This window comes from Cucurbita moschata, unplaced genomic scaffold (genome assembly GCF_002738365.1).
Source record: "Cucurbita moschata cultivar Rifu unplaced genomic scaffold, Cmos_1.0 Cmo_Scf00026, whole genome shotgun sequence".
In the NCBI taxonomy this organism is placed as follows: domain Eukaryota; kingdom Viridiplantae; phylum Streptophyta; class Magnoliopsida; order Cucurbitales; family Cucurbitaceae; genus Cucurbita; species Cucurbita moschata.
Window position 1 is genome coordinate 755,875 of NW_019268542.1, and position 24,072 is coordinate 779,946.

The following is a 24,072-nucleotide window of genomic DNA, read 5'->3' on the forward strand; positions in this document are numbered from 1 at the left end:
CAATCGGTCACCAACCCGAAGCCTCGACGGGAAGACGCCATATGAAGCCTGGTACAACAAAAAACCAACAGTACATCATTTTCGCGTGTTCGGCTGCGTCGCATACATGAAGGTAACACGTCCTCATCTCGCCAAGCTCGATCCCAGGGGGCTGAAGGTCGTCTTCATCGGCTACGAACCCGGGAGCAAGGCGTACAGACTCTATGATCCTGTGGGGGGGCGAGCTCACGTGTCTCGCGACGTCGTCTTCGACGAAAGCACCTTCTGGCAGTGGAATGACGTGATCGAGACAGACCGTAATCCAAATCAATTCACGGTGGAGTACCTCGTCACCGAGCCTGAAGAAGGAGGAGCCCAGCATCAGGAGACGTCACCGCCGCCAGCAGGTGCACCACCTGAACCAGTGGAATTCGCAACACCACGGACTGCGGATTCGACGCTGGATGCCGATCACGATACTGATCTGGAGGCTAGGTACCGGAGGATGGATGACCTAGTGGGAGGAGGTGAACCACCTGGACTAGCAGCGCGCGAGCTCGAGGAAGTGGCCGAACTACATGCCGTCAGTGCAGATGAACCAAACACCTTCGCCGAAGCAGAAAAGAACCCGTGCTGGCGGAAGGCAATGCAGGAGGAGATGACATCCATCACTGAGAACCAGACGTGGAGTCTGGAGGATATGCCACCGGGACACCGAGCCATAGGGCTCAAATGGGTCTTCAAACTGAAGCGCAACGAAAAAGGAGAAGTTGTGAAGCACAAGGCTCGTCTGGTGGCGAAGGGCTACGTCCAGAAGCAAGGAGTGGATTTCGAAGAGGTATTTGCGCCAGTAGCAAGGTTAGAATCCGTTCGTTTCCTGCTGGCAATTGCAGCACATCACTCTTGGGAGGTTCACCATATGGACGTAAAGTCTGCTTTCCTTAACGGAGAGTTGAAGGAGACCGTCTATGTTCGACAACCACCTGGCTTCCTGGATAACGACAACCCTAATAAGGTACTGCGCCTGCACAAAGCACTCTACGGGCTTCGACAAGCCCCACGAGCCTGGAACGCGAAGCTCGACAGTACCCTACTGTCACTGAATTTCAAACGTTGTGCCTCTGAGCATGGCATGTACACGTACGGCCACGGCAAAAAGCGACTGATCGTGGGAGTGTACGTCGACGACCTCATAATCACTGGAGGCGACGTGGGAGTCCTCGGAAGGTTCAAGAAGGAGATGTCGAAAAACTTCGAGATGAGCGATCTCGGTGTGCTCAGCTACTACCTCGGCATCGAAGTGCAACAGAACTCTTCCGGCATCTCCATCTGCCAAAGTGCATACGCGAGGAAGCTGCTGGACACAACTGGGCTTGTGGACAGTAATCCTACCAGGACGCCAATGGAGGCCCGACTTCAACTAAGGAAGGCCGGCACTACGACGACAGTCGACTCCACCAATTACCGCAGCATTGTCGGGAGTCTGCGCTATCTGGTAAACTCTCGTCCTGATCTTGCTTATTCTGTTGGATATGTGAGCAGGTTTATGGAAGCACCTAGGGAGGAGCATCTAGTGGCTGTCAAGCGCATCCTGCGCTATGTAGCCGGAACCAGAGGCTGGGGCGTAAGATACTGCGCTGGGAGCGAAAAGGAGAAACTCAAACTGGTCGGCTACAGCGATAGTGACATGGCCGGTGACGTTGATGATCGTAAGAGCACCAGCGGAATGATCTACTTTCTCTCAGGCGGCGCGATCTGCTGGCAATCAACAAAACAGAAGGTAGTTGCTTTGTCTTCCTGCGAAGCAGAATACATCGCCGCTTCGATGGCAGCAACTCAAGGGATCTGGCTTGCACGACTAATGGAAGAACTCATCGGGAGAGAAAGCGATTCACCAATGCTATACGTAGACAACAAAGCTACGATCTCCCTGATCAAAAATCCAGTTTTGCACGACCGGAGCAAGCACATAGAAACCAGATTCCACTACATTCGAGAATGTGCAGATCGAGGGCTCATCAAAATTGATTTCATCCGAACAGAGGAACAACTTGGAGACATTTTCACCAAATCCCTGGCGCGGGTGAAATTTGAAGAACTACGCTCAAAGATCGGAGTTCAAATAATAAGGTACAGCTTTTAGGAGGAGATTGTTAAATAAAAGCTCTGCCTTATTTAGTTAGGTTTGTCAAAACATATGAGTTCACGCGAATGGAGGAGCGTGATTCTAGGGGCCATTGTTTTGGCAGAGTGGCGGAGTCTTCGTCCACTTATTCTATTTTTGTATATTTAGTTTTTCTATTTTTGTAATTAGATTTATTATTTAAACCATTCAACGGATGTAAAATAAAGATATCGAGTCTTCAGCATTACCAGCGAATCTCTCTCTCTCTCTCCTTTTACTTCCGCTAATTTTTCCTTCGAAGAAACCTTCGGCCAATTTTTTCGTCGACATCCGATTTGCCAGAGTCAACACAAGCTGTGCGACAGGTGCCTCATCGGCAAACAGAGGCGCACCCCCTTTCAGTCTCAGGCATCCTACCACGCCGGTGAGCCATTGGAGCTCGTGCATGGCGATATCTGCGGGCCTATCAAGTCGGCAACCCCAGACGGTAAGACCCTCTTCCTCCTCGATGACAAAAGGCGCTTCATGTGGCTGATCCTACTACAAGCAAAAAATGAGGTGGCAGAGGCGGTTAAGCGCATCCAAGCGCGAGCGGAGGCCGAATGCGGGAAGAAGATGCGAGTGCTGCGCACAGACCTAGGCAAAGAATTCGCCTCGACAAGTTTTGGTAAGTACTGCTATGAGTTCGTCATACAATGACACCTAACGATGCCCTACTCCCCCCAACAGAACGGATTGGTGTAGCGCCGAAATCAAACCATCGTCGGGACAGCGAGGTCATTGTTGATGACGGTCGGGATGCTTGGGAGATTCTGGGGAGAGGCGGTAATGATGACAGTCTACCTCCTCAATTGTTCATCAACACGAAGCCTCGACGGGAAGAAGCCACAAAAGGCCTAGTACAACAAGAACCCAGCGGTACATCATCTCCGACTGTTCAATTGCGTTGCATACATGAAGGTAGCGCATCCCCACCTCACCAAGCTCGATCCCAGGGGGCTGAAAGTCATCTTCATCAGCTACGAACCTGGGAGCAAGGCGTACAGAGTCTATGATCCTATGGGGGGGTGAGCTCACGTGTCTCGCGATGTCATCTTCGATGAAAGCACTTTCTGGTAGTGGAACGACATGATCGAGGCAGACCACAACCCAAATCAATTTATAGTGGAGTACCTTGTCACCGAGCCAGAAGGAGAAGGAGCCCAGCATCAGGAACCATCACCGCCAGCAGCTGCACCCCTTAAACTAGTGGAGTTTGCAACACCACGGACTGTGGATTCGACGTTGGATGCCGATCACGATGATGATCTAGTGGCCAGGTACCAGAGGATGGACGACCTAGTGGGAGGAGGTGAACCACCTAGATTGGCGGCACGCGAACTCGAACAAGAGGTGGCCGAACTGCATGCCATCAGCGCAGATGAACCGAACACCTTCGCCGAAGCAGAAAGGAACCCGTGCTGGCTGAAGACAATGTAGGAGGAGATGACATCCATCATCAAGAACCAGACATGGAGTCTAGAGAATATGCCACTGGGACACCGAGCCATAGGGCTCAAATGGGTCTTCAAACTGAAGTGCAACGAGAAGGGAAAAGTTGTGAAACACAAGGCTCGTTTGGTGGCGAAGGGCTACGTCCAGAAGCAAGGAGTGGATTTCGAGGAGGTATTTGCGCCGGTGGCAAGACTGAAATTTATCCGCCTATTGCTGGCAATCGCGACACATCATTCCTGGGAGGTCCACCACATGGACGTGAAATCCGCGTTCCTGAACGGAGAGCTGAAGGAGACAGTCTATGTTCGACAACCACCGGGCTTTCTGGATAACGACAACCCTGACAAGGTATTGCACTTTCTTAAGGCACTCTATGGGCTTCGACAAGCACCACGAGCCTGCAACGCGAAGCTCGATAGTACCCTACTGCCGCTAAAGTTCAAGAGCATGGCATGTACATGCACGGCCACGACGAGCAGCGACTAATCATGGGAGTGTACATCGACGACCTCATAATTACTAGAGGCGACATGGAAGTCCTCGAAAGGTTCAAGAGGGAGATGTCAAAGAACTTCAAGATGAGCGATCTCGGCATGCTCAGCTACTACCTTGGCATCGAAGTGCAACACAGTTCTACCGACATCACCATTTGCCAAAGTGCGTATGCGAAGAAGCTGCTGGACACAACTGGGCTTGCGCGACTGATGGAAGAACTCATCGGAAGAGAAAGCGATCCACCAATGCTATATGTAGACAACAAAGCTACGATCTTCCTGATCAAAAATCCAGTTTTGCACGACTGGAGCAAGCACATAGAAATCAGATTTCACTACATCCGAGAATGTGTAGATCGAGGGCTCATCAAAATTGATTTCATTCGATCAGAGGAACAGCTTGGAGACATTTTCACCAAGTCCCTGGCGCGGATATAATTTGAAGAACTACGCTCAAAGATCGGAGTTTAAATAATAAGGTAGATATACCACAGTTTTTAGGAGGAGATTGTTAGATAAAGGCTATGGTTTCCTTAAGTTTCGTTAGTTGTTTTTTACTTTTGAAAAATCTAAATTAACGCTCCCCGTTTAATGGAAGAGCGTAATTTTTGCTGGCCATTTTAATAAACTTTAGGTGCAAGTTTGTGCCCACTGCCGCTAAATTTAGGATTAAATTTGTTATTTAAAGTATTCAACTGAATGAGAAACCATCATCGAGTCTTCAGCAAATATCTCACTCTCCTTTTCTTTTCTGTTATTTTTCTTCGAAAAAGTTTTCCTTTCGCCTGTTTTTACTCGTCGACGTTTTCCTCTCAATTACCAGAAGTCAACAACAAAGTAGTCAATTAGTGCACGAGCAACACATGAATGACCATATTTGTGAGGAAGAACAAGCTCTAAAAGTCACATATGATGAAAGTTTTGGCAGTAGAGGAAGAGGACATGGTGGCTTTCGAGGATGAGGTAGAGGAAGAGGTCAACAAAGCTTTGACAAATCAATTGTGGAATGTTACCATTGACATTACCAATATTAGTGTTCTAAGAGGGAGAATGACAGAGCAAATTCTGATTAATGACCTATGTAGATGAGAAGAAAGCTGGAAAGAAGAACATTTGGTTTCTTGACTCCGAATGCAGCAACCACATGTGTGGAAGAAAGAACTTTTCTATCATATTAATGAGAAGTTTCGATAAACTATGAAGCTGGGTGACAACTCAATCATGGCTGTGATGGGTAAAGGAAATGTAAAGTTTAAAGTAAATGAGAATATGCAAGTAATCACCGAGGTATTTTATGTACCAGACTTGAAGACATTGAACAGCTGCAAGAAAAAGGTCTTGCAATTCTTATATAAAAAAAATGAAGATATAGGATTTATCATCTTGGCAGAGGGTTGATTGTAGAGACTTCAATGACATCAAATAGAATGTTTACTCTACCTGTTCAATCTCTACCAAAGGAACAACCCTACTTCAATGCTATTACAGAAGATCCCACAAGAACATGGTATTGTCAATATGGGCATCTAAGTTATGGAGGACTGAAGACATTTCAAGAGGACATGGTGCAAGGATTGTCGATCCTTAAAGCTCCCTTAAAAGTATGTGGACGCTGTTTCATAGGAAAACAACAAAGAGATCTGTTTCCTAAAGAAAGCACTTGGAGAGCATCTCAAACTTGTACATGCTGACATATGCGGACCAATCACGCCCATCTCTAAGAGAAAAAAGAGGTATTTTATCAGTTTCATCGATGATTTCAGTCAAAAAACTTGGATTTTTTTCTTGGCTAAAAAATCATAAGCGTTCTTCATTTTTTAAATATGCAAGAGTATGGTTGAAAAAGAAACTGGTATATACTTGGCTTAAGAACTAATCGAGGTGGTGATTTCACATCCAAAGAATTCACTAGCTTGTGTAATGAAAATGGTATTCAAAGGTAATTGACAGTGGCTTATACTCTGCAACAAAACGGCGTGGCAAAAAAGAAAAATAGGACAATATTGAATATGGTAAGATGCATGCTGACAGAGAAAAAGGTTCCAAAAGTTTTCTTGGCGGAAGTAGCAAACTGGACGGTTCATATACTCAATAGAAGCCTCATTCTAGCCGTGAAGCATATGACTCCAGAAGAAGCTTGGAGTGGACATAAACCATTAGTTTCACATTTCAGAATTTTTGGATGTATTATGTATGTTCATGTCCCAGACAACAAAAGAAAAAAACTTGAGGATAAAAGTTTGAAGTGTATATTACTTGGAGTTAATGAGGAGTCAAAGCAATATAGACTTTATGATCCAGTCTCATAGAAACTAATTGTTAGTAGAGATGTGAAGTTTGAGGAAGAAAATGGCTAGGATTCACATAAAACCCATAAAGAAGAAGTTACAGTTGATCTAAAATTGAGTAATGAAACCTGCAATGAAGTTGAAAGCCTAGAGGATGAAGTATACAATGATAATACATATGAATCAGCACAAGAACACTCATCTGTCGATACTGAAAGAAGAATTAGGAGGCCACCAAGATGGATGGATGATTATGAGAGTGGTGAAGGTTTTTCTGAAGACGAAAGTATTACATATCTAGCCTTGTTTGCAGGAGGTGATCCTATTCATTACATAGAAGCCGCCAAAAGCTCTAAATGGAGGAAAGCTATGAATACATAAATAGAAGCTATAGAAAGAAACGATACTTGGAAATTGCAGACATTATGACCAAACTTTTACCGAAGCCGCCAAAAGCTCTAAATGGTGGAAAGCTATGAATGCATAAATAGAATCCGTTGAAAGTGTTAAAATCACGTGTTTGTTTAGATTGCTGTCAGTTAGTATCTGACTAAATCTCCTTATAGTTAGGAGTGGATTTAGTTTTGATTTGATTTATGATTTGTTACCGATTTTTAGGTAGATTTTTTATTATCATTTTATATTCTCTTTATATATAGAGCCTTCAAGCTCTTCAGAGTACAATCTTCTCATCAACCATTCAATCACTCATTCTTTCTAATAAATTGGTATCAAAGCTATCTTCTTAAGGGATCGGTGAGATCAAAATGGGAGGATAATTCAATTTTTCAGCTGTTGCACCACTAGTCTTCGATGGAGACAATTATCAAATGTGGGCAGTTCATATGGAGACTTATCTAAAGGCTTTGGATATTTGGAAAGCAGTAGAATATGGTCCAAGCTCCCTCCACTTCCAGCAAATCCTACTGTAGCACAAATAAAAGCACGGTAGGAAAAGAAGACAAGAAAATCAAAGGCAAAAGCTTGCCTATTTGCAGCTGTATCTCAAATGATCTTCATAAGAATAATGTTCTTCAAAATAGCAAAGGAAATCTAGGATTACCTCAAGGCTGAATATGAAAGAGATGAGAGGATTCACGGAATGAAAGTCTTGAATTTGATTAGGAATTTTGTGTAACGACCCGAAATTTTCTATTTAATTTAAGGTCGCTACTGTATACATACCATAAACATTGAATGCGGAAGACTTCATTTAAATTCCATAAAACATATCTTAAAACACAGCCATGGACTTACGTGTTTCGAAAACATCTTTAAAACGACACAACAAAAGACTCGAAATAAAATAAATAAACGTTTAAGTTTAAAACATCCTATTCTATCCTAAGTCTAAGAAAATAAATGCCACTATCCTATGCATGTGCCATGATCTCGAGTTGCGATGCCGTCGTCAGCCGTACAGGAATGTCTTGCCTTAACCTGAAAAATCTAGTAGCACATGGCTTGAGTATTTTAAAGAAATACTCAATAAGTGACCCCACTATTGGGGTTAAATGCAACAATCACATGCAATAATATGATGGGACCTATCTTTCATTTTGTTTCGTTTCGTTTCGTTTCGTTTCTTTTTCGTTTCGTTTCGTTTTCCCTACGGTGTAATCCTAACAGGTAATCGTTGACGTGTACCATATACTCTACACGCAGCCCATACGTGCGAATATGGGCTCACTAGCTAGTTCACACGCCGCTGGGCCACTGTCCCTAGCAGGTAGTCATGCTCTGGGGGCCCACCGGGACCCGTTAAAACTAAAACCGCCACGGTGCTATGCAGAGCATAACGATCATTGTCCTGCCATTTGGATGTACGCGTCCGTACTCTCGTGATGGGATAGGGGTATCCCCCCAAATGCATGATCACACAATATGCATGAGGTCCCACTAGTCCTACAGTCATCATTTAATGAACATAGCCCCATGTCACATTTTCATGCTTACATGTCATTCTCATTCTCATTTTGTTACATATCATACATATTCCTAGCGGGGTTATGTATCATGCAATTTACCGTATTTCATGTCATACAATTCATTCAGTTACATTCCAATACTCATACAACAAGCCATAATCGTACAAGGGCACACATCATCACATGCATTCATATCACATCAATTAAGCAGCATAAATAACATACATTCACATTCACATGATTTCGTACTCAAGCACAATAATCTAGCATACAATGTATCATATCATAACCAAGTCATAACGTAAACACTTCATAGTCATATCGTTCTCTAACTTACCATAGCCTTAACGTTCTTATACCTATCACAGACATATCATTACGTGACGTACCTTAGTCATATCGTCACAAGAACGTACCCTAACGCTATCGTTCTATCAATCTATCACAAACCTATCCCTTTCTACCCATAACCTAACCGTATTCTTTCATCAATCTCTCCTATCCATAGCACTCCTGTATGTAACCTAACTCTAACGTTACATGAATGTATCTTACTCCTATCTTTACATTTCGTTTTGTGCATCCTTCTCGTACCCTATCTCAAACATATCATTGAGCACATCGTACAATAATTATTATCATACAAACCACATATTATAACATAACATAACATATAGGAAGCATATCGATCCATAGACAATTCACACATATCAATATATATGACACATACAGAACCACAGGGCACGTGTCAACATCAAATATAACCATGCCGATAGTAAGGTCACTTACCTAGTTAGCTTAAGTCGTTGTCACGAATATATCCTTAATGAAAGTTCGATTCCGTCGTTATCCTTGACGAAAGTCCATTGAACTCCAAGTCAACCGAGAAATCTCAAATCTCTCTCCCCTCTCCCATGTAAATCTTGATCATATCTGTCAACCCATCTCCTATAAATTAGATGTGAGGCATGTCTATTTTCTCAAATCTGAGATTTTTCATTTCTGTTTCATTTGCCTGAGGTGTGTTGAGGAGAGATTATTGGGGAAGTGACTTACGGGAGAGAAAAGAGGGAATAATGGTTTTTTTTTTTAATTTACTTTTTTATTAATTTATTATTATTATTATTATTATTTTATATACATAATAATAATTTTTATTTGTTTATTTATTTATTTTTGGGCTGTTACATTTTGAGTTGTAGAAGATGAAGGAGTCTGAGTCGATGAAAGAGTACTCTGACAGACTTCTCAGCATTGCCAACAAGGTGAGATTGCTTGGTTCTATGTTAAATGATTCCAGGATTGTTGAAAAGCTGTTGGTCACTGTTCCAGAGAAGTTTGAAGCCACCAATACTGCTTTAGAAAACACCAAAGACCTGTCAAAGATTTCTCTTACAAAGCTCTTGAATGCTTTACAAGCACAAGAGCAAAGGAGGTCTATGAGACAAGAAGGGGTGATTGAAGGTGTCTTACCTGTTAAGCATCAAGACAACAGTAGGTATAAAAACAAGAAAATTTTCAAAAACTAATAGACGAATGGAGATTAATCTGCCAATTATCAGAAGACAAAAGAAGGAGGTTCGAAAAAATCCTATCCACCTTGTCGCCATTGTGAGAAGAAAGGTCATCCACCAAACAAGTGTTGGAGAAGACTTGACGCCAAATGCTCCAAATGCAATCAACTTGGACATGAAGCTGTGATCAGCAAAGCCAAAGGTCAGGTGAAAGAAGTAGATGCACAGGTAGTTGATCAAGAAGAAGATCAATTGTTTGGGGTCACATGTTTCTCAAGCAAAGAATCAAGTGAGAGCTGGTTGATTGACAGTGGGTGCACAAATCATATGACATATGACAAGGAGTTTTTTTTTTAGGAATTAAGAGATACTGAAGTCAATAGAGTGAGGAATGACAATGGTGAACATCTGGAAGTCAAGAGAAAAGGCACAGTAGCTATAACTATGAAGGTACAAAATTTATTCAAGATGTTTTATTTGTACCTAAAATTGATCAAAATCTTAAGTGTTGGTCAGTTACTTGATAAAGACTATAAAGTGTTGTTTGAGAATAAGCAGTGCTTGATTAGAGATGGTAGTGGCAAAGACTTGTTCAATGTCAAAATGAAAGGAAAAAGCTTTGCTCTAAATCCAATGGAGAAAGAGTAGACGACCTTTATATCTAGAGGTTTGCTCTAAATCCACTGAGATTTTGCACAAAAGACTTGGGCACTTTCATCATCGAGGTTTGCTTCAGATGCAGTCAAAGAAGCTGGTAGAAGAACTCACTAACATTGATGATGACATGCCTCTTTGCCGTGCTTGCAATTTTGGGAAGCAACATAGGCAACCATTTCCTAAACAAGCATGGAGAGCCTCGAAAAAGTTGCAACTGGTTCATACTAATCAGCAAACACCATCATTAAAGTTTCAACAAAATCCAATGTCAACAAAAGTTGTGAAGGACCTAACAGCATTTAAAGTTTGCATGTTAGAAGAGTCTGAAGATGAATGGCAAGAAGAGTCTGAGATGAACGAAAAGATGCTTTGGTTGATGATGCACCTATCAAAGGAGGAGTTTTCAGTAATCGAGAAAGACAAAACCTAAGAGTTGGTTGATCGACCTCTAAACAGAAAAGAAATTTGAGTAAAATGGGTGTTTAGGAAAAAGTTTGGAATTTACAGCATCTCAACAAAGAAGAGTGTTAAAGATCACATGTTTGATTAGATTGCTGTCAGTTAGTATGTAATACTCACTATATTGTCAATAAATAGTAACTAATACTCACTGTATTTCTCCTCGATATACTAAATATCAATCAAAATATTATTCCTACCATTTTTAATAAAAATTAAAATTAGTTTTAAAAATTTTAGTAAAATAATATTTAATTAATTTACAAATTTAGTCTTCCTAAGTTTTTGTATTTATTTGATTTTTAATTTTTCAAAATTATACCTTTAATAAGTTTGATAAATTTTAATTCAATTTAAGATAATTTGCCCACTCATTTTTCAAAAAAGAAAAAACTTTTTTTTTTTAATTTATTCAAATTAGTTTAAAATGATTTCGATTTTATAAATAAATACTGTTAAAGAAAATAAGGAAACCAAGGAAATAAAACAATGGGAAAACTTTTTTTAATTGCACATCATTATTTTTGCATCATTAATAGTGTATCACATTGTTTTTAATACTTCTAACAAGGAGTTTGGACTTTATTTCTTTCTCGTATAGTTTTAGACCGTATTTATTGAGTACATTAATGAAGATAACACAATTGTGATTTTAATATACATTAAAAAAAACAACTAAACCTAAAATTATAACCAAAATTTGTAATAATATCTAAACCTTAAATTATAATAAAAAAAACATCGAAAATCTCTCTCTGCCATCGCTTTCCAAAACCTTTCTTAAACCAAGACCAGAGGCCCGATAAAAAACATACTATTCTAGCCTAAGTCTAAGAAAATAATATGACTATCCTATGCATGTGTCATAGTCTCGAGTGCGATGTCATCGTCAACCGTACAGAAATGTGTTGCCTTAACCTGAAATAAAGGTAGCACGTGGCTTGAGTATTTTAAGAAATACTCATTAAGTGACCACTATTGGGGGTTAAATGCAAGAACATAATACTCATTAAGTGACAACTATTGGGGTTAAATGCAAGATCATGCGAATGCAATGATGAGACCTATCATATCAGTCTATTTTTCCTACGACATTATTCTAATGTGAAGCTTGGATGTGTGTCATATACTCTACATACAGCCAATACGTGCAAGTATGGGCTCACCAGATAGTTCGCACACCGCTGGCCCCTTTTCCTGTAGGGCAAGCCTTCTCTGGTAGTTCAACTTTTGCTGGACACCCATTAGAATTAGTAACCGTCACGGCAGCATTATGTAAAACATAACAATACTTCGCCCTCCTAATGGATGTACGCATTCGTACCCTCGTGATGGAATAGGGGTATCCCCCAATGCATGAGCACACATAATGCATGAGGTCCCAACATTTTTCCATTTTCATTATCATTTAATACAACCCTGCTAGCATTTTGTACATATCACATCGTTACAGATATCGTTCATCATTCATATCATATCGTTTCTCATTTTTCAGTTCTCATATTATACATAATTCTAACGGGGTTATATTTCATGCCATTTCTCGTGATTTCATGTCATTCATATCATACTGTATATACACAATTTAAGAGACGTAACATAACGTTCTATGCTTTTAACATAACATTTCATCATATACATATCATACCATAACATATTGCATCACAATGTATCATATCATAAATATGTCAATTTATCACATCTCTTGTACCATAACATATTTCATCTCATATGACAACATATATATCCGTCATTCACATGTCGTATCATAATCATATCATGTCGTAAACACTTCGTGGTCATATCGTTCCTTAACTTATCATAGCCTTAATGTTCTTATACCTATCACAGTCATATCGTTACATGAACGTACCTTAGTCATATCATCACAGGAACGTATCCTAAAGCTATCGTTCTATCAATCTATCACAAACCTATCTCTTTCTACCCATAACCTAACCGTATTCTTTTATCATTCTCTCATATCCATAGTACTTCAATATGTAACCTAACTTTAATGTTTCATGAACATATCTTACTCCTATCATTACATTTCGTTTCGTTCATTCTTCTCACATCCTATCTCAAACATATCATTGAACACATCGTACCGTAATTATTATCATACAATTCACATATTATAACATATACATAACATATCATAAGCATATCGATCCATAAAAAATTCACACATATCAAAATATATATATATATATATATATATATATATATATATACATATATGTAACGCCCATAATTTTCTTTAACCTAATTAGTGATGTCACCCATGCATACTTATCTCATTAAGCGGAAGCTCATCATAAATAACCTTGAAAGAGTCTTTCATAAATATTCATGAATCCAAAACAAAACCTAAACTCCGAAAATAATCCTTCAATACTGAATTCGAAATAAATCCAAATGAAAGAATACTCAATGTAAAACTTAAAATAGTCTAATAAGAGTAAACTCCTAAAAATATCCCGTCTCCAACTTCCATGGTGGCCTCAGCTCCGCCGTCAACCGTACATTGGCGCCTTGCCTTTACCTGAAAAATGTAGGTAGCACGTGGTTTGAGTATTTTATGAAATACTCAGTAAGTCACCCCACTGTGGGGTTAGGAATGCAAACACATGCAACATATGAGCGGGACCTAACTTTTCATAAACTTTTCATAGCCTTGGGCGCTTTTCTATTCCAGGTAGGGTTGGATGTGTGGTACTCCTTCACACATGGCCCATGTACGTGTACATGAACCCAACAGGCGGGCTCTTATACGTACCCCCTAGGCCTGACTTGGTCGGGCACAACGTGTTACACGTAGCCGAACACCACAGCACAGAAAATGGCCTGCATGATATCATGGCGAACATAAATATCGTACTTCATTCTTTCGTATCATAAAGGGGAAGAATCCCGATGCACGTGACATACATATATGCATGAGGCCCCTTAACATATCTAACATGGCATTACATAAGTAGTGCTAACATCGCATTTACGTTTCTTACATCACATGGCATCTCACATGACTTACATTACATGGCATATTACATAAACATTCCAGTTGCATAAACATCTCATGACATGACTCGATAATTCTACGTGTATCTATGGCATCAATCAACATATTCATGGCATACAATATTAACATCTCATTCATGACATAACATAAACAGTCAACAGTGAACACAAGTTCATACATCACATAACATACACAATCTACGGTCAACACAATCTATACATCACATAATCATATCACATCAAATATGGTGCATGCAAGGGCCACAGGGCACGCACCATCATACAACACGTAGAAAGCTAACTCCAACAGTAAGGTCACTTACCTCGATGGTCTTGGTTGAAGTCACTCACAACGAGCTAATCCCAGTGGTTAAATATGTCCTATGATAACCACATAAAAATTTAGAACTTTTCATAAGGTACCCTAGCTAAACCTCATGCTATTTAACAAAATAAACCTTCGACCTAATCTGTCTTTAACGTTTAAGAGCTATACTGACCTCGGATGGTAAAACTAAGGGCAGAAACGGCTTCGGAAGAGCCAAAAACCTTGGAATCGATATATTATAGTGATACCGATTCACCAAGCCGAGCTGCCGAGACGACTAATTAAGCCGCCAAGCTGAGCTGCGGGATTTGACGGAGCCGAGCCGCCGTACACGTCAAGCTGAGCCGAGAGCACGCGTGCGGAGCCGAGATCAAGGCTGCAGCGCGCGTCTGTGTTGGGCCGAAACGCACAGGGCCCGCGTTCGTTCCGTGGGCTGGTCCAGAGGCCAAACGTGAACCCGACCCGTTTTCCTTCGTCTTCCTTACCCGAAATCTCGCGAAAACCCTGATCGTCGCTGCGCCGCCAACGACGACGCCACAACCCCGATTCCGACGATGCGACGACACCCCTCGCCTATTCCGACCGACGCGCAACGATATTCAACACCGATAGCCTCGGTTGCTTCTCCCTCCGGCCACTCACCAAAGAAAACCCAGCGAACCACCTCACACGTTTTTTCTGGCTAACCCTCTCGATTTTTCCGTACTCTCAGCCACCCTCAAAAACTCTAAACGTTTGGAGAGCAAAAGTTGTCTCCAAGAAAGGAGGAGAGTTGTATATGGGAATATAAAAGGTCTGACTTTTCCATTAAGACAGTAACTTCCAGTAAAGTTGTATATGAGAATATAAAAGGTGTGACTTTTCCATTAAGGCAGTAACTTTCTTGTTAGAAATTGCACATTTTCTAACGAGAATAAATGCTAGTATAATATCTTTTCATTTTGGCACTAAAAAAATAAAATCTTATCATAAAATCTAAAATAAATAAAACAAAAATTCGAATCCTTACAAAAAAAAAAATATATATATATATATATATATATAATATGCTATTTTCACTAAATATCTTATTTTCTATCCATACGGTTGTAGGGAATATATTGTTACTGGACAAACTTTAATGAAGTTTCTAGTCCTCTAATATTTCAGATCTTATTTTTAGATTCTATTCACCAAATCTTTCCTCAATCTTCTCTCTTATTTGTGATTTTGTAAATAGATTTTCATTCTCTAAACAGATTTACTCCTCTTTTATTTGCCTAATCTTAGAGATTTATAGAACTGGCAACAAAAATCTAATTAATTGGATACGGAAAAAATGAGATCTGATTATTACATGGGTAAAATATTGGATAAAGGAAGGAGAATTATGGTAAATTAATTTCTTATAACATAATGATAAAGGAAAAGGAAAAGGAAATTGAGATAGGATTTTAAGTTAATAACAAATCACAATTTCTAAATCTGTAATCTGCCTAAAGTCATTTTACTTTTTCTCAAATCTCATATTTTTTTCTATATTTTTGGACCAATTATGATATTGTGTCGTAGGTTGAGGAGAGAGGATGAGATTTGAGATGAGAGGTTGGTGGAGAGAGGTGGGTAAGTTTTATTTTATTTTATTTTTATTTTTAATTTTAAGTAATCATTTTTTAGTTATTTATTTATTAATGGTTATTATTACTATTATTTTGAGGTATACTTTTTTAGAATTTTTTTATTTGTTTATATATTTATTTATTTATTTATTATTATTATTATTTATTTTTTTTGTTATTATAATTTGAGTTGATGCTCTACCAAAAGAAAAATAAAAGCATTGAAAATTTGATAGTAATAATGAAATTAATAATTTTATTCGTTAAATTAGAAAATCAACTAACGGTAGGAAGAGGTATTGTCAAATTTGAATGAATGTTTGTTGATTTTGGTATACTTCCAATACCACTAATGACTTCCTCGATTAGGTCAATCTATGAAATGAAAAATTCAATTGAAACATATATGGAATAAACTCACAATAGAATGAATGTGAGGTTTATATAAATTAATTAAAAAATATATACCTGTTCTTAAAAAAAAAAAAAAAAAAAACTTCTTGTTGAAATAGTCTTTTTCAAGAGTCATGTATCTATTTTCTTGTTGAGACAAGAGAAACAATTTAGAATGCGTCACTCTAAATCCAAGTCCTCTTACATGCCCACGATCCGATCCAAGAACTTTACTCAAAGCATCATCAACAATATTATTTATAAAGATTTATGACCAAGAGTTAAACTTTCTCTTATGTTGTCTTTGTAGAGTCTATTCGTATTCTCTATATCATTTTTGCATATATGAGATATGTTAAAAGGATCTTTAGACGGTTTTATGAAAAGAAATCTAAGAGAATGCAACTACACAAATTATTATATGAATTTATTATTAAAGATCAAAAGCGAAATGTTTCCTAAATAAGTAAAAGTTCATTTTTAATGAATTTAACCCGTAGATCTTTGAATAGAATATTTGATAACTTATGACTTTGAATAAATTGTAATGATCGTGTGAAAACAAGAAAATTATTAATTGGTCAATGGATTTTCTCGGTTTTTTTTTTTTTTTTTTTTGATGACATATAATCATCTGAATAATGTATTCTTTCAATCTAACATAGATAGATGACTACCTAACCAATTTCAAATGAATGATTTTGGGTAGTTCTGTATGTTTTACGAATAGAGATTCAAGGATAAATATTAACATTGTCTCATTCATCTTGTATTGACAAAATTATTGTAAAAAATTTGATGGAGAACTTTAAAAAATGATATTGCATTATTCGAATATGGAGTTAGAGGAATAGTATATTAATTAACCTCAAATACCATAAGTATAGGATTAATTATCTTTCAATTAATGTATAAATGAGAATTAACATTTAATATGTCGTTAGTTAGATTATATCAGTTAAACTAATGGTATGATCAATTAAGTGAAAAGTTAAAGATTAGATTTTTACTTGGTACACTAAATTTATATTAAAGATTAATTTTACCTTAAATTGTGTAGCTTTTTGTTTTCTTCTCTTTGAAGCAATAAAATGATTTGTATAACTATAAAAAATTTCTTTAAGTATCTTAAACGTGTTTTAAATATGATTTAGTCTGTCACTTTTTATTGGGATAATAATGTTACAAAGACTAATATTAAGGAAAGTATAAAACATCAATGTTTAGGGTATGATTTTGAGAGGTAGGGACCAATATGACTTTTGGACAATCATTTTGATTATATAAAAAGACTCTTCAAGCTAAAGTGTTTGAGGGTCACCTAGAATGTTTAGGATTACGAGACATGTCTCATCTTCTCTAGGGTAAGTGGGAGAACGTGTAGGGTATAGAGTATGTTCTAGGACACATGTCTTAGCTTTAGTCAAGTGAGAGATTGTTGGGATTTATGCCATAAAAATCGAGTAATTATTTAATTTTTAATAATATTTTTATTTTATTTACAATTTAATATTATCCATTGTATGAAAAAGAATGTTAACGTAATCTTGAACAATATCTGGTTAACATGCAAGAGAATCGTGTTCAAGTAATAATAAAGGGTTACTATAAGGATAAAGTTGGGTATTTTATCCTGGAAACACTATTGGTATGACCCATTTTTTAATCCTTACAAATGGTTTGATCCAAATCGTTTATATGACCGAGATGTGAATGGGGTATCCTAACCAATTTGTTTGTATAAGGCTAAACCAAGGAATATTTAATTTCTCTATATAAATAAGAATGTTAATATTTCATATTATGATCATTTGCAACTCGATTTTAATTATGAGTGAGTTATGAATTCTTGCCCGTAAGGGCTTGTCTTTTAATTGGCATTGGTGAGAATGACTGTGGTAGCCGATTCAATATGCCTACCATTTTGGAGACTTAACCAAGAAGTTACAAACATAATATCATGAGATGAAATTCACTCATTTCCATATAAGGAAAATAGATGAGTTGTTCTCTTAAGTACTGATTTCGAGACTTTTACAATGTGGTCCCACCCTCTCATTTGCTCAAGTTTATGATTGTATCATAAACAAATTGTTTATTGGAGAATTAGTGGTACTTTAGGTAGAAAATATAATTACAGGGTATAAAAAAAACTTTTGATCCAACTATAAATATGAACTACTTGTGAAGGATTGACTTGTTTGTAATGATTATATCAATTGACATAACTTGTCCTATAGTGTATAAGAATGCAACTCTAGGTCTACAATGAAGTGACCTATAGTTAATGAATGGAAATTGATTAATTTAAGAGTTTAATTAATTAATTTCATAAGGTCCGATGTTATCATTCTAACACTAAATTAAATTAATATTTAATATATTAGATATATTAAATAAACAAAGGAAAAATATATTTAATTTGAAACATTTAAATTAATACTTAATATATTAGATAGGTTAAATATGAATAGAGAAAAAAAAAAAAAAGATTATTCATACTAATTTTAATATATTAGATATATTTAAAGAGAAAAATATATTTATTGTATTTTGTACCTTAAATGTTAAAACAATTAACGTACAGTACACTAAATAAAAATATATTTGAAATTTAAATGAGATTCAAATTAATTAAATATATATTAACATATCTTATAACATTTAAATATAATTTGAATAAGATATTATATTCTAACATATTAGATATTCAAATATATTATTTGACAAATATTTTCCAAGAATCCTTATAAATAGGACCATGAAATTGAACCAAGAGCATGCTGATCTCTCATATTTTCTCTCGAGAATGAAACTCCTTCTCAAGAGAATTCTCTTGAAACTAACCTTCTCTAATCCGTTTGGGATTTTCTTTCAAGAGGCTCCCAAAAGCCTTGACCTTGTGTTCCAGTCATATCAAGGAAGATCTTGTGAATGTGGAAGATTTTCTAAGAGTCTTGCCAGCTTTGAATACTTTAAAGAGTCTTTCGAGCTAAGAAACAAAGGTAGAGTTCTTATTCTCATGTTTATTGTTTTCTTTGAATTGTTAATAAAATCAAAACGGTTTTCAATATTTTTGGTATATGGATCAAAAGTTCATTCTTTTCAGAGATGCCTTGTACCATATTAGGGGTACCCTAGTCACGATTATAGGATGTCATGCCCATGTTTAGCACCGATCATGTGAACTTCTTGGTCTTTCATGGGGGAGTAATCTAGGACCACATGAGGGATAGGAACCAGGTTGATTACATGTCATGGCTCATGATACAAGAAACCAAGATAAGTCCCTAGTCAGCACAAAAAGAAAGTAAATTATCATAACCATGAACAAAGAACACCTAAATCTCCCACGGTACAACATGTTCATGTCTTAGACTACATCGCTTGGAATGTAAGAAGCCTTATATGTAGGTTTTTAGACTTCATTGCTTGGAACGTAAGAAGCCTTGAGATTACGTATTGAGACTATGTCGCTTGGAACGCATGAAGCCTTGGGCATAGGTAATCCAACTGTATCATGGGGAACACATGAAACCTTGGATGCGGGTTCTGTAATAACCCAAAAATTAGAGGAAAAAAAAAAAAGGAAAATTATCTCCGGTTGCTTAAGTTGATAAGAGAGGAGTTGGCCTCCAATATAAAAAGTGAGGTCCCTCATTTCATTTTATCATCCCACTTTGAACTGTTTGAAGCTTGTTGGAGAATATACTTTCTGATGGCTCAAGACCGACATTTTGGTTGATTTGGTTTGGGTTTGATACGTTTAGACCCTTTCCCCTAATTTTAACTTTTCGGAAACGTTTAAAGTTAGTATGACTACTTTTTTTAAATTGCATTCAAGTTTAAATTATTTATGCATAATAAGGCTTACCTAGTTTAAATTGTTTGGAGTAATTTAAATTATTGTATGAAAAATTAGGGTCAGCTAATTTAAAATATTAAGAGTAAGTTTAAATTATTTTATGCAAAATTAGTTGAGCCAATTATTATATTAAAATTATAATTTATGGTTGTTGGAATACTTAGCGTTAATCTAGCATCAAAGTGTCGTAGTAAATTAGGCTTAGGCCAACCAAGTAAGTGGCCTTACTATCGGTTCGGTCGAAAGACTTGTCTTAGGTATGACGATACATGTCCAATGGCTCTTGCACGTGTCATTTATGTTTTATATTATATGATGATGTGATGATGTTATATGATGACATGATGATGTATATGATGATATGAGATATGATGATGTTAAATGATTATGTGATAATGTTATATGATGATATGAGATAAAGACATGATGATGATGATGCATGATAACATGATGATGTGATATGCATGATGATATTCCATATTAAGATGATGTACATGTATTAAATGACATGATGCATTATGACAACGATTTTTCTAAGACAACCCTAATTGATGTTAACAGTGATGAACGTATGAAGGTCAATGCATGCATGTTACCTATGGTAATATTTAAATGATGTATAAGGTTGTCATAAAAATAATTTAAGATGAAAACTATAGGGATCTCATGCATATTGTGTTTTCATATACATCGGGTTACTTCCCCATTTATGATGATGAGTACGAACGCGTATTACTATGGTGATGATGATAATGATCATGCCTCGTATGATACTTAGGGGTTTGCTGACCTCTAGACATCTCGCTACGGACAACTATCCTGGCTATTAGAGTCCAGGGGGTGCAAACCATTTGGGAGACTCACGCTTGCACGTGTGGGTCGTATGTAGGGAAGTACTGTACATCCAATTTTGTCTGGACCGGAGGCCATCTCTATGATGGTTTTAACTGTAGGTCTCTCTAATCATGAGTTGCATGTGTTTGCATTCCCTAACTCCAATAGTGGTTTGAGTATTTCTTAAAATACTCAAGTCATGTGCTACTTCTATATTTCAAGTAAAGGCAAGACACCCATGTACGGCTGATGACGATATCACAATTCAAGACCATGACATATGCATAGGATAATCGTATTTAATTTCGTGGGCTTTAGGTTAGTATAAAGCTTTACTGTTTTTTTTTTAAAATTTATTTTAACATTTTTTGTAGTGTTTAAAAGATCGTTATTTAAAACGAGGGGTGTACACCCAATCTGAGAACCCGAGAACCCAACCCGACTCAACCCATATTATAAGGATTGGGTTGGATTGGATTGGACGTCGGGTTTGGGTTGGGTTCAATTTTTTGAACCTAATTTGGTTCGGGTTCCAAAAGAAATTGATTGGGTCAACTTGACCCAACCCGAAAATATATATAAAAAAAATAGCTTAACGGCCCCAACCAAACTATTGAACGGGCCGAAGCCCAAAACTAAAGCCCACGTCTTGCCAACGTCGTACTATCTCTCGCTGCTTCCTGCGACACTATACATGTCTGACGTCCGACGCTGTACACGTCTAGTGTCCGCCGTACTATCTCTCTCTAACAACGTCTGGCGTCCGCTATTTGACCTTGAGTCCAAGACTTTGTCTCTCCGACTCAACTTCTCTAACCTTTTACTTTGTCTCTTTCTCACTCACTCACTTTCACATTTTCACTCTCTCAGTCTCTCGCTCTCAGCCTCTCACAATCTCTCAGTCTATCACAATTACACTTCAGTCTCGGCTCTCCTCTCCGCGATGTCGCGATGTTGTGGTCTTGAATCTCCTCTCCTCTCCGTCTCTCAGTCTTGATCTCGATCTCTCCTTGTTTTCAAAGTCTCTCACTGAACTGGTAAGCATTTTTTTTTTAGAATTTGTGCTTTAATAAAACAAGCATCTGTGGTGTGTGGCTAGATGTGTCTAGGCTGGATGTGTCCTCTCCTCTCCCATCTCTGCATGTCTTCCCTCCATTATTTGTGGCCCGATGTTTTCTTTTATAAATTATAAACTCATCTCTAACCTCCATTATTTATTGCGAGACAGGTGGCACTTTTTGGAGTGTCTGGATATGTCTATGTTGTGGCTGGCTGGCATCTCGAGAATGTCTCCATTCCATTATTTGTGACAGATTGTTGGTAATGTGCCCTAGCATCTTCCAACATGTCTCCACTCCATTATTTGTGGGGCATATTTTCTTTGATAAATTATAAAATGCCTTATTTGTATGGCTAGATAGGTGGCACTTTTTGGACAAAGTATTGGTGATGTGCCATAGCATCTACCAGCGTGTCTCCACTTCATTATTTGTGTCGGGATATTTTCTTTTATAAATTATAAAGCCCCTCATGATTTGTGGCTTAATATTTTCTTTTGTAAATGATAAAAGCCCCTCCAACATCTCCAACGTCCATTATTTCTTGCTAGATAGGTGGCACTTTTTTGGACAGGGTTGGTAATGTTCCATAGCATCCCACAACATGTCTCCACACTCCATTATTTGTGGCTTATATTTTCTTTATAAATTATAAAGTCCCTCTCTGGCATCTCTAACCTCCATTATTTGTGTCCCTCTGACATCTCTAACCTCCATTATTGATGGCTAGATAGGTGACACTTTTTTTTTATGGTGCCATTCATTATTTGTGGGGATATTATCTTTTATAAATTATAAAGTCCCCTGATTTGTGGCGTAATATTTTCTTTTATAAATTATAAAGCCCCTCCAACATCTCCAACCTCCATTATTTCTCACTAGATAGGTGGCACTTTTTTGGACTGAGGGTTGGTGGTGTGCCATAGCATCCCACAACATCTCCACTCCATTATTTGTGGCTGATATTTTCTTTTATAAATTATGAAGTCCCTCTAAAATCTATAACCTCCATCATATATGTCCCTCTGACATCTCTAACCTCCATTATTTATGGTTAGATAGGCTACACTTTTTTTTTTTTTTTGATAGAGGGTTGGTGCCATAGCATCTCCCAGCATGTCTCCACTCCATTATTTGTGGCCGGAGCCCCTCTGACATCTCTAACCTCCATTATTTATGGCTAGATACGCGACACTTTTTTTTACAAAGGGTTGGTGATGTGCCATAGCATCTCCCAGCATGTCTCCACTCCATTATTTGTTGTCGGATATTTTCTTTTATAAATTATAAGGCCCTTTTGACATCTCTAACCTCGATTATTTGTGGCTAGATAGGTGGAACTTTTTTTTACAGAGGGCTTGACATAGACATAGCATCTCCCAACATGTCTCCACTCCATTATTTTTGGCTAAATGTTTTCTTTTATAAATTATAAAGTCTCTCTGACATCTATAACCTCCCTTATTTATGGTTTGATGGGTGACACTTTTCTTACAGAGGGTTGGTGATGTGGCATAGCATCTCCGAGCATGTCTGCACTCCATTACTGTGGCTGGATATTTTCTTTTACAAATTATAAAGCCCTCTGACATCTCTCACCTTCATTATTTGTGGCTAGATAGGTGATACTTTTTCGACATAGGGTTGGTGATGTGTCATAGCATCTCTCAGTAGACAGAGGGTTGGTGATGTGTCATAGTATCTCTCAGCATGTCTCCACTCCATTAATTGTTGCAGTATATTTTCTTTATAACCGAGGTCGAAAAATTAGGTTTCTTAATCAATTCTTAGATCTGTGGCTTTTAGGAGCTTTTAGGCCGCAAAACTCCCAGAAAGAAAAGAAGGTCGAAGAACAAAGAGGAAAAGGGAAGGAAGAGGATCAAAATCGGCAACGAAAACGCCGCGGGAAGGAGAGAGAAAGCTCGCCGGAAAATCGACCGAAGTCGGGTAAGGAAGACGAGATCCACGGATCCGGGTCAACCCGAACCCAGAACCCGGGAGAGCCAGCCCGTTCCTCCCTTGGCCTCTACCTTC

General features: G+C 37.9%; 1 long non-coding RNA gene across 1 annotated transcript; it reads right to left on the minus strand.

The window, feature by feature from the left end:
- Positions 1-13,626: 13,626 nt before the first annotated feature.
- Positions 13,627-15,012, minus strand: LOC111462097. The gene is made up of 3 exons (XR_002713704.1): positions 14,463-15,012; positions 14,286-14,343; positions 13,627-13,788 (listed from the first exon to the last, which is right to left on the minus strand). It is a non-coding gene; the product is annotated as an uncharacterized LOC111462097 (long non-coding RNA).
- Positions 15,013-24,072: the final 9,060 nt, after the last annotated feature.